Genomic DNA, 11,271 nt, shown 5'->3' on the forward strand with positions numbered 1-11,271 from the left:
TAAAAAATACAAAAAAGACCAATAACATGAAAATCAAACCCACCCAGACTCTCGGGCTCTGAAGTGCTGCAAGGCCCTAGCTGGCTCCTCTCAGACCTCAGGACCTGAGAATTGAGGGGACTGGAAAAAGCTGTGAGGTTGGAAAAGGGTTTTGCAAGTGGATTTAGGCTTCAGGTGGGTCTAGGAAATGGCCGAGTTGCTCAAGTTTTGAGGGTCGGATGAACATCTTTTCTTAGCATCTGGCTCCCTTTCTTTTCTCTCTTTTCAAGGTCACACAAATCTTAATTCTGCACAGTGCTCATGTTCCTGAGCACAACTAAGCACAAAATACAGAGAACAGGCATCGGGATAAGCATTTACTGCATGGGTTTGCTGTAGCTCAAATGTGAAGTAACACATGGAAGGTAAAGGAGCATTCACAACCTCGATTGTTAACATAATCTCTCTAATAATTATTATTATTTAAGCCTATCTCTCTATAAAAATATATCAAAACAGTGCTATTTGCCATTTTTTATCATGAAAATATGAAACTTGAAGATAGCCAAGATTTGAAATGCCATCTTGACCATACTTTCCTCGGAAGTTTGAGTGTCCTGCATATATTGTGCTTTCCATATATGGTCACCCTCTGCTTGGATCTGGTGACAAGGATTTTGTTTTTCTTCTTTTTATCTTTGGGCAGCTTTCAAATGAAAACCTTATTTCTTCATAAAATTTTACCATTTTTAACATAGAGTGTTAATGTTCTCAAAAAGTTGGGTATTTGGAATCCACCTCTTCTCCAGCTGTTAATGTGGCTCAAAGTTTAAATGTGTACATTCAGAGTTCTTCATTATAATTGCTTTATTCCTCCTTTCTGTCCACTTGGCCTCTGCTTCTCTCATCCATTTTCCAACGAGGAAACACTGAGAGACAGTGTCACAGTACTAATTGTCAGCATCTGGCAGCCTTGAATGTAAACAATCAGAGGAGTAGAAAGACCAGTTGAGACAAGGACTAAAGAAGGGATTCTGTGACACTGAACCCCATGGAACACTAGGCGCTTCTGGGTCCCCAACCTGAACTTGGTTCTTTAAAAGTGCCCTTCGATTAAAAAATATCTTAATAGAAATCTCATAAATAGAAATCTAAACAACAGCCCCTGGACTAGGTCCATTATTTAATAGGTGACCACAGAGAATTCTTTCTAATTGGGCTTATTTTAGAGCATCATCCTTTTAGGCTTTTGGTTCAGGACTATGTTGTCAGAAGTCTAAAGCAGCCATCACTCAAACCTGAGCCAAATAGAATAAAAATAGAGAGAAATAAAGAAATAAAAGTGAGATTCAGCCAAAAATGAGAATAAGAAAAAAAAAAAAAGAAAGCAAGAAAGGGAGCTCACATTATCAACCAATAAACCCAATAATCCATTAGTGACCAAGGTTGCTGAATAATATAGTACTTTCTCAGTGCCATAATTTATACTGCAGACTAGAGAATAGACACGGTTATTAGAGTGAGGGCTACTGGATGACACATGATGCATGACCGAGCGGCATTGATCTTCACACAACAGGAAGGTGTCTAGACCGGGAGATGTATGGCTATGCGATTCAGAGCAGGGCATATTTCATGTGAGGCCTAATGGAGTAGTGGAGCTGGTGATGGATGGGTTTGCCCAGTTTCAGTAGCAGTGCAGTTATAGCAGTGCTAATGTCTGACCTCTTCTAAACCTCGTGTCCTTCATTCAGTCAGGGTGACCTCATTTAAAAGGACAGAAAATGAGATAGGGAGATGGAAGAGGGAGGGGACAGGAGAGGGCTGAGTGAGGGGTAAGGAAGAGAGGAGTGGAGGGGGCTAGCCAGCGTGAGGCAGGCAGGAGTGGCTGTGTAGGAGGGATTCAGATAAAGGAGGAGGGAAGAAAAAAGGCAGGGCAAGAATTACATGAAAGCAAACCCCAGCATCCAGGTCCTAAACAATTTGGTGATAAAGCAAATGAATAAAAAGATCCTTCGATGCTTCTCTGCTTCTTTTATTCGGTCTCCAGTTCAGCAGCACTCAGGAGTACATCTGATTGTCCTGGGAAGGCTGGGGCTTCCTCCACTGCTAGAATAGGTCTCCACCCCCAGAGGAATGAGCCAAGGAAAGAGGTGAAAGACTGAATGTGAGAGACAGGTCTGGTGCTAATGGAGTGAGGATGTTCTGTGAGCAAGTTTGAGTAATCTACATCGATCATGCAATAGCAGAGAGAGCTTGTCCTCCTCCCTGCACTCCCCATGCCCTGTTAGATGATGCTTAATGCATTCTAATGACACTCTTGATCATTCCTAGAGAAAACCAATGATTTATGCTTCAGCCAATCCAAACCCAAGTAGCTTTTGATAGTGGTGGTTTCTCTTTCTCTCTCTCTCTCTCTCTCTCTCTCTCTCTCTCTCTCTTTCTCTCTCTCTCTCTCTCTCTCGCTTTCTCTGTTTGTCTCTCAATAAATTTCTTTCTCTATGTAAGTGTCGGGGAGCTAGGCAGGATTCCAATCTGGCTTCTTAGCTAATATTTAACTAAGAAAAAATATTTATCATTCTTTAGGCTTCTTTTCTGTGTTTGCTATCATTTTAAAGTTATTCCTTATTTAGAGTTGAGTGGTTAAGATGTGGTAGTGAGGGCTCAGACACTTCTATAATCCTGTCAGTTGTGAAATGAAGGGAAATGGTTTAGCCACTCATATTTCTTTTAGACTTTCCCGCTGCCACCCATGCCTCCCCAGCCACAATAAACACACAACTCTCTCCCTAAAAGACATGCCTACTACCTCTCAGTCCACAGCAAGACCTTAGCCAAAGCAATGTGACTTACCACTCTGTTGAGTACTAGATTTGAAATGGATCGTGTGGGTCAGATGGTTATATGTTCAGTATTTCTGTGTGGTGGGTAGTAGTTACTAGGGCTGAGGGCATTTTAAGTGTCAGGGACTCTGAAAGCTTTTTTTTTTTTTTTATAACTTTGGTCTCTGCTTATTCCTCTAAAATTTTTCATAAAGTTATATCAATCCTATACCTAAGGCTGTTCTTAGTAGTCATTATTAACAAGGCATACCTTAACTGGCAGAGAAGAGTGCTAGGGGATGGGAAGAGGAGGCACTCATTCAGTAAGTGAACAAATATTTATAGAGAGCCTACAGTGGGCTGGGCCCTTTGTTCTGGAGATAGATCAGAAAACAAAACAAATGGATCTTACAGTATATTAAGAAGACACATTAAACAGAGTATCACATAATAAATAAATAAACCACAGAAAATAACTCATGTTGTTAAGAGAAAAAAGAAATCAGCGTTTTGGGGCACCTATTACATAATAGGTACTGTGCCTAGGGAGTGATAGATACCATTTTATTTCAAATGACGGTAGCATGGGGAGGAGGAGTGGTTACTATGTCCTTTTTATAAATGAGAGCACTGAGGCTCAGAGAAAGCAAACACGTTTCCCAGAGTCACAGGGCAGGTAACCAAGAGGTAAAACTAGAATCAGGCCGTTCTGTTTGACGTAAAACCTATTTATGTTATAAATAGAAATAAATTCCCAGTAGATTAAGTATGAAAAATAAAATAGTTTAAATGGAAATATATCTCTTAGTCAAAGGTACACATTGAAAAGCAAAACATTAGTAAATTCGATTACATCCAAAGTCGACTTTTTGTAGACTTTGCTTCTGTCCAAGATGGAGTAAAAAGGGCTGGGCATACTCTCTCACTTGAAACAGCTGAGAAATCAGACAAAATCTATGCGAAAATAGATCTTGAGGCCCTGAGCATCAAGATCTCAGGCAAAGCAGGACAGTGATCTCTGAGAGATGGGAAATAAATAAGATCCATCCTGTTATTATCCCAGGTTGTTGCCTGGAGACCATTTCCAGGCAATGGAGCAATGAGGAGGACCCCAGGAAGCGTTGAAGATGCCAAGCTGGGAATCTGAAGAGGCCAAGGCAGCTAGAGTTTGCTGGGCAGAGTAGAAGAAGAGAGGTCTGTCTGGCGATAGAACTAATGGAGGGACCTCCTTGAGTGTTCACGTGAGTACTAATCAGTGCATGTTGGGAGGAAACAATCTGAAAAAGAACCAGCACCAGTGAAAGAACCATCTGAAAGGGTTAGGGGGAAACATTATCTGTTTTAATGTATTTTTGAATGGCTGTTTTTTAGAACATTAAAGTAATTGAAATATTGAAAACTAGATGTTTTAAAACTCAGAACATTATTTTATATTTAAATATTTTATTTATACCACAACCGGAATTTATAATATTTTTTATGTGTCTGGCTTTAACAGCAGCCACCTGATCACTAATATTTTCAAAATCAACCTCTTTGTTTATTCCATTTTTAACTGAGAAAAGTATGCCACCGGGGGAGAGGATGGTAGCACTCACTGGGCAGGGGTGGGAGCAAGCGGCTGAGAACCCATCCTGGAAATAATCTCATAAACAGAAGAAGGGGGGCCACACTTGAGCTGAGGCTTCAAACAACTACCAGCACGTGCTCCATTGTCTCATTGGACTTCACTTATAAGATGCAAATTTCAAGATGGAGAACACAGAGCATTATAAACACAAAGTCAGCTACTAAGAAGGTGTCTTGTGCAACTACTCTGGTCATACACTCATGAAGTCAGCCCTAAATAATAGTATTTATGTTCAATGCCTGAAATGTAGTGGGTACTCAAAAATGTTAGTTATATTTATTATTTTTCAAGGTGTTCGACCTGAAAGCTCCATTGTGCCCAGGCCCTGGTAATAATCACAAACCAGTGGAACTGGGAGTAATCTTGTAACCCTGCCCCAGGCCGTAGTTCTGCAGTTAATTGATTTCGTGAGAGGCGCTACCGTAGGCCCTGAACAAGTCACCCAATTTCTAGGCATCGGAACTCACAGCCTAATTAGGAAAGGAGGCAATTATAGTACAATGAAATAAATACTAATATAGCAACAAGGGGTGAGTCGGATTACAGGAGGAGTTATAGAAGCTTTATCTCACAGCCCTAGGGTGGGCAGTGATATTTAGGCAGAATCCTAAAGGATATGTAGAATCGAAGTCAAAACAGAGAGTGAGCTTTGTGAGTATTAGGTACAAAAACCTTGAAAGTGGAACTGCAAGAGTGTCACTCTGACTGATGAACTGAGTAATGTATGAGAAGTGGCAGGAAAGGAGGAGGGAGAAGCACTCAGGATCCAGACTTGAAGGGTTTTATTGGCCATTTAAAGGAGTCTGTGCTTTATCTGAAGTACAGCAAGGGAAAGGATAGGGAGTGTGGAGTGGAAGTGGAATATTGAAAAAGTTTTAGACAAAAAAAGTGTTATGATATTTGCATCTTAGAAAGATTTCTCTGGGGACTTCCGGGTAAAGTGGAGTTGTGTAATTTCTGCCTCCCAGAATCTTATGAAAATAACCAATAATTTTTTTTTTTTTTAATAGGAAAAACATAGAGCAGTGCCAGGGACTAGAAAGTGTGTTGCCTAAAATCCAGCATGTAAGTTCCACAAAGTTCGAGTAAATAATGATATTGGATCTAATGAAAAATATATATCTTTTAATATATACAAAATCATGTGATCTCTAAATAGAAATACATCTTCTTTTGAAACATTCGTGTATGTTTATAAAAATTAATCCTATTCTTGGCTACAAACAAATCTTCAATAAATTTTAAAGACAAGAAATTTTACAGGTCCCACTCTCTGATCATAATGCAAAAATAAAAAATTCTAATAAAAGTATATACATACAATCACTTAAACATTAGAAGGAAAAAGAAAAATGACTTTTGCATAGAATTAATAAAAAATGAATAGAATCTACAACTACAGACTATTTAGAAAGTAACTAATAAGTATGGATGCATTTGAAAAATCAATAAGAGAATTATCTCCCTAAAATATTTTATGAGAAAATATTGAATGGCTTTTTAAGCCATTTCAGAGAATAGGAAAAGATGGAAAGCTTCCTAATTGACCAGCATTCATAACGTTGAACCCAAAACGTGACAATTAATACTTTAGATAAAAACTATAGGTAAATCTCAATATTAAGTATAAGTGCAAAAATTCTGAAAATATTAGCAAATAGTATCTAACAGAATACTGAAGGATGATTATAGATCACCAAGAAAAAATTATTCCAGAGATGCAAAGATGCTTTACATTAATCTATTTTAAATAACAGTCACCGTACCTATAACTAAGCAAAATTATAACATTATCTTGATAGATGCCCAAAGAATTTTATACGATTTTATTTCCATTCTTGATAATTACAAACACAATTCTTACTAAACTTGAAGTGTAAAAATACTTTAACATAATAATGACAGGTATATTTAATAAAAAGCCATAATTATATTTACATAATGAAACATTATGGACATTCCCATTTAAGTCTAGGACAAATGAAACATAATGGCTACCAGCATTATTATTTAATAGTATTCTGAGCATCTCAGAAATAAGACTAGAAAATATGAAGCTTAAATATTGAAAAAAAGAACAAAATTGATGTAATTTACAGATTATCTTCTTGATAACCTGAAAAATCCAGAAGAAGGGTTTGAAAAACTACTAGCATTAAAGAATGTTCAATACAATGGTGAGCTACAAAATAAAATATATATATGTGTTCATAAGTTTACACTAAAACAACCTATTAGAAAATATATGAATTTGTTCATATATTTCCATTCATATAGCATCAAAAGTATATTTAATTTGTAAGAAATTGAAAATTTGCAGTAGCTACATGAAAATTTCACTTTTTACTGAAATATACAAAAAGATGACTTTAATTAACACAGACACATGGTATGTATGTTCCTTGATTGTAGAAAGAATGTAAATTTATAACTTTATAATGATTACGATAAAAATTTCAAAAGAAATGTTGGGGAACATTAAAGAATGATACTAAAGTTCATACAGAGAACATGAAGAGGAAATCAAAGATATTTTGATATAGAAGATGTGAGGGGTGCTTGTTCTTGCACATATTAAATTGCAGTATAAAAACTAAAATAATAAAAACTGAAAGAGGGAAAGGCAACAGGCAGAGGTCAGTAAAACTAAATTGGAAGTCCAAAAGTGACTGAAGTGTATTTCTGGGGTTTTGTATATGTGAAAGATATGGTGTTTCAAATCAACGGTGAAAGAATATATTAATAGATGGTAGTTAGATAACTGATTAAATAATTATATACCCTATGGCCCACTTTACACCATAGCCCAAAATTGATTCCAGATGTATGAAATTATTTAATGCCAAAATTTAAAAACATGTAGGTAGGAGTAGAAAAATAGAGATGACATCCTAACTGCTGTGAAGACAAAGGCCTTTCTAAGCATTAAAGCAAGAAAAAAACTGTAAGGGAAAAGGTTGACGGAATTTTTAGAAATTTAGAAATATCCTAAAATGTAACACATTAAAAACAAGATTTTAATTCTTGGAAAATATTTGAGACATACATAATATTCATAGCAACTTTTATACAAAAAGAAATAAATAGTAAATAAATATTAAAAGCAAAATGTGCAAGTGTAGTGAATCAATCATTAAGGAAAGCATATTCAAATAACAAATAAACATATAAAATTATGCTTAAATTAACTTGTCATCGAAGAAATGCAAATTAAAATAATCACACTTTATTTTGCCTATGAAATTGGCAAAATAAAAAAACAGTTAATGTAGAAAAGTCTTATGGCATATTATTTAGTGGAAAGAGGGGTATTGAAACAATATATATAGTATATAATTGCAGTTTTATCTGAAAGTATACAACACACATACACATAGAAATTGCAAAATGTTAAAAGTGATTGCCTAAAGTGGAATTATGGGCCATTCAGTTTTTATCTTGGTGTTTTTCAGTGGCTTTAACATTTTCTGCCACAGATATGTATGAATTTTGTAAATATTTTAAAAATCAGCATGGTCACAATGTGGAAAATGAATTTTAAAAGTATAAACCAAAAGCAGAAAATAGACAGGGTCTGTTACAGTCATCAAAACCAGGGAGACAAACAGAAGCAAAAGCATTGGAGATTAAAAGGAATCTATTATAGAAATACTAAGGTCACTAATGGTAAGTAGCAGGGGGAGGGAAGGAAAGGGAAAATAAACCAAATTTGGTTCCCAGCCTTTATTTGGGCCACTGGGTATAGTTCAAAGTATCTATTGGCCCTCTACCAGGAAAGAGGTTGCAATTCAGAAGGAAGGTCTGGGTGAGATATAGTTTCTCTCTCTCTCTTTCTCTCTCTCTTCCCCTTTCTCTCTCTCTACTTACCTATTTTTCTGGAAGACATCGACATATAGCATATAGATCAATGGATGACTACTGGAGCTAGGATGGGATCACTCAGGGAGATTTTGCAGAGAAGAGGCCTGAGCCCAGAACTTTGAGGAACACCTACATTTAAGGGATGTCATTGAAGGTACAGACACATCTGAGAGGTGAGAAGAAAGTCGAGAGGGTGGAGTGATGGAATCCAAGGTCTAACAGGAAGTGAGAACCATGAAAACACTGAAAGATGCCACTCTCGACTGCTGAAGAAAAGGCCAGTTTGGGGGTGGTACATTTTAGGAAAAAGGGGAGGGTCAGTACTATCATATGCTACCAAGAAGTCAGGAAAATGAAGCCTTAGAAGTATAGCACTAAGAAGGTAGTTGGGATTTGGGCAAGAGCTACTTAGATAAAGTAGTAGGGTGAGAGGCTGCCCAAGGTGGATGGAGCAGCGAGACAGAGGTGAAGAAGTGGAGACAGGAAGTGAGATACCTCTTTTGAGAACCTTGGCTGCGAAGGGAGTAGAGGCAGAGAGGGGCCAAGGCGGGTATTTTTATATCTAAGCTGCATTCAACTTAACCTTGTTTTAATGCTCATGAGAGAAAGGGTCTGTGGGGATGAGTGTTAGGGTGATAGTGGAGAACATAGAGGAGGTAATTCGTTAGATAAACACTCCAAGGGAAGGAGCAGAAGTGGAGAAGGTCTATGCCTAGCGGGAAATGTTTCATCTCAGACATGATGAAGTTAGGTATGTGTGTGTTTGGGGGGCTGGTGGTAGTTGGCCAGCAATCTTAGCTGGGGAAGGGAGGAGACAAGGAGAGCGGTTGCTTCCTAGAGCATATTCTTCATGTGGTGGGTACCTTTTAAATGGTAAAGTGTTTTTGCAACTGAGAGAAACATTGTGAAAGCCAAGGTCAGCCACTGAAAATGGCTGCCAGACCATGACGGTTATGGAAGACAGTGGGTGGCAGTGTTTCGTGTGCCCGCCCTCTTGTTCACCAGTGGTGCCTATCCCGAGTCTGTTTTCACACTTCTCCCACAACCTGGCATGGCACCTTTTAGGGTTTTTCCTCTCCTCCTCCATGTTAGATCTGAGATACCTTTTGATTTCTATTTTCATTATGAAGTAGGAGCCCAACTAGTTTACTGAGAGAGATGGATGATGGAGAACAATATGGAATTTGAAAAGATTTAAAATACCAATTTTACTCTCTGGGGGAAGAGTATTTCAAGCAGAGGGAGCAACAGTGGCAAAGGTCATTAGAGGGGGCTTTGCTGGCTTGTTGGAGGAACTCTAAGGAGGCCAGGGTGGCCAGAGGGTAGTGAGGGAGCTTCAAGATGAGGTCACAGAGGGGGCTGGGGGTCTGATCCTATAGAGGGGGATTACAGTGGTCCAGGGCAAGGATGCCTAGGATGGTGAAGGGGGAGGTGGTAAGTCACGTGTAGGCTTTACCTTGTCTCAAATGATTGGTAGATAGATTGGATGTAAGGTCTGAGATGAGGCCCCGATGGTGCCTCGGACTTTAGCCTAAGTAGCTGATTGAATGGTGGTGCCATTACTGAGATGGCAAAAGGTGAATGAAGTAGATGAATCTCTGGCAAGACTGGTGAGAAAAATAGAGAAGATGCAAACACATATGATATAAAGTTAAACAAGAGATACTACAGGTAAAATTGACTTTTTAAATATTAAAAGAAAATTTTTAGCAACAATAAGTCAATATATTAGTAAATGAAAGTAAAATGGAAGGTGTTTGGACAAGAATATCGAAATTGGCAAAACGTAAATTAAAATATGACAAAATCAATAACTAGTTTAAAAACTGAAATAATTTCTATTATTATCTCACCCTCCAAGTATATGTGTATATATGTATACATATGTATGTATATGTATATATATAAATAGATATGTAGGCTGCTATATTTCTAAGCCTAGATTGTTTTACATATGAATCTCACACTTTTAAGAGACCAATAATTTTATAATTTTTCAAGAAATCAAATAAAAAAAACGCCTTATCTGTTTCTAAGGGTAGAGGGAGGGTCATTGGTATTTTCTTCTCACCATCTCAAATACCCAATCATTTGACCTCTAAAACTGTTGCGTGCTTTTGCACAGGCCAGCAGTTTTATTCAAGATTTGGGATAATCCTAACCTCCTACAGTTTTGTGAGACTTATGGAAAGAAGGAAGAAAGCGGGGAATGCCGGGCAGGTCCTGGGAGGTGTGTGGAGAAAGGGCGGGATGGGCACTTCCCTAATACTGTCTGGACACTAAGGACTGCTAGAAACAGGTCTGTTCTATATCCAGAAAACCTGTGTATGAAATCTTCTGCTGGAGCTTTCCTATTGGAAATTCCTCACGGAAAGGGTTGTTACAGTCCTTTATTCCCTCAGATTTCTTCCCTTTCTTTGGTCGGAAATAAACTTGTTCCTGTTTTGTGGAAGCGCATGGCCTCAAATCTGCCCAAAGGGTGACTGCAGGGTCTTCACTAGTTTTTCAGCCTGGACTATTCACATCCCCCTACAGCCACCTCTGTGCCTGGTGCTGAGCGTGTCTTTTCCTTGGGGATCTCCTGTCACCTCTTAACTGAAAGCCTGGGACACCAGCACCTTTCATTTTGAAAAGAGTGGACGTTGGCGTTGGCCTCCTTCCTACCATCTGGTTTTGTTAAATAAAGCTGAGTGGCAAATGAGACATTTGGAAGGTCTGGGGAGTGACCCGAGTGGCAAAGGAAAGTCCCTTTGCACTTTTAAAAGGTGGATGACCATCTGGCCTGGCAAAGACGTGTCATTTTACATTTCCACTGGTAGAGGACTGAAGTCATTTACCATTAAGTTTCATTTGAATAAAATGGTAGTAGACATTTAGGCGATATCACAGGGCAATAAGTGTTTAGGATCCTTAGGGTGTGAGCTTTCCAAGCGGATTTCAGACCCAGGTGCTAAAAAGTACTTCATATACAGAATACAT

This window comes from Pteropus alecto, unplaced genomic scaffold (genome assembly GCF_000325575.1).
Source record: "Pteropus alecto unplaced genomic scaffold, ASM32557v1 scaffold24, whole genome shotgun sequence".
Classification (NCBI taxonomy): domain Eukaryota; kingdom Metazoa; phylum Chordata; class Mammalia; order Chiroptera; family Pteropodidae; genus Pteropus; species Pteropus alecto.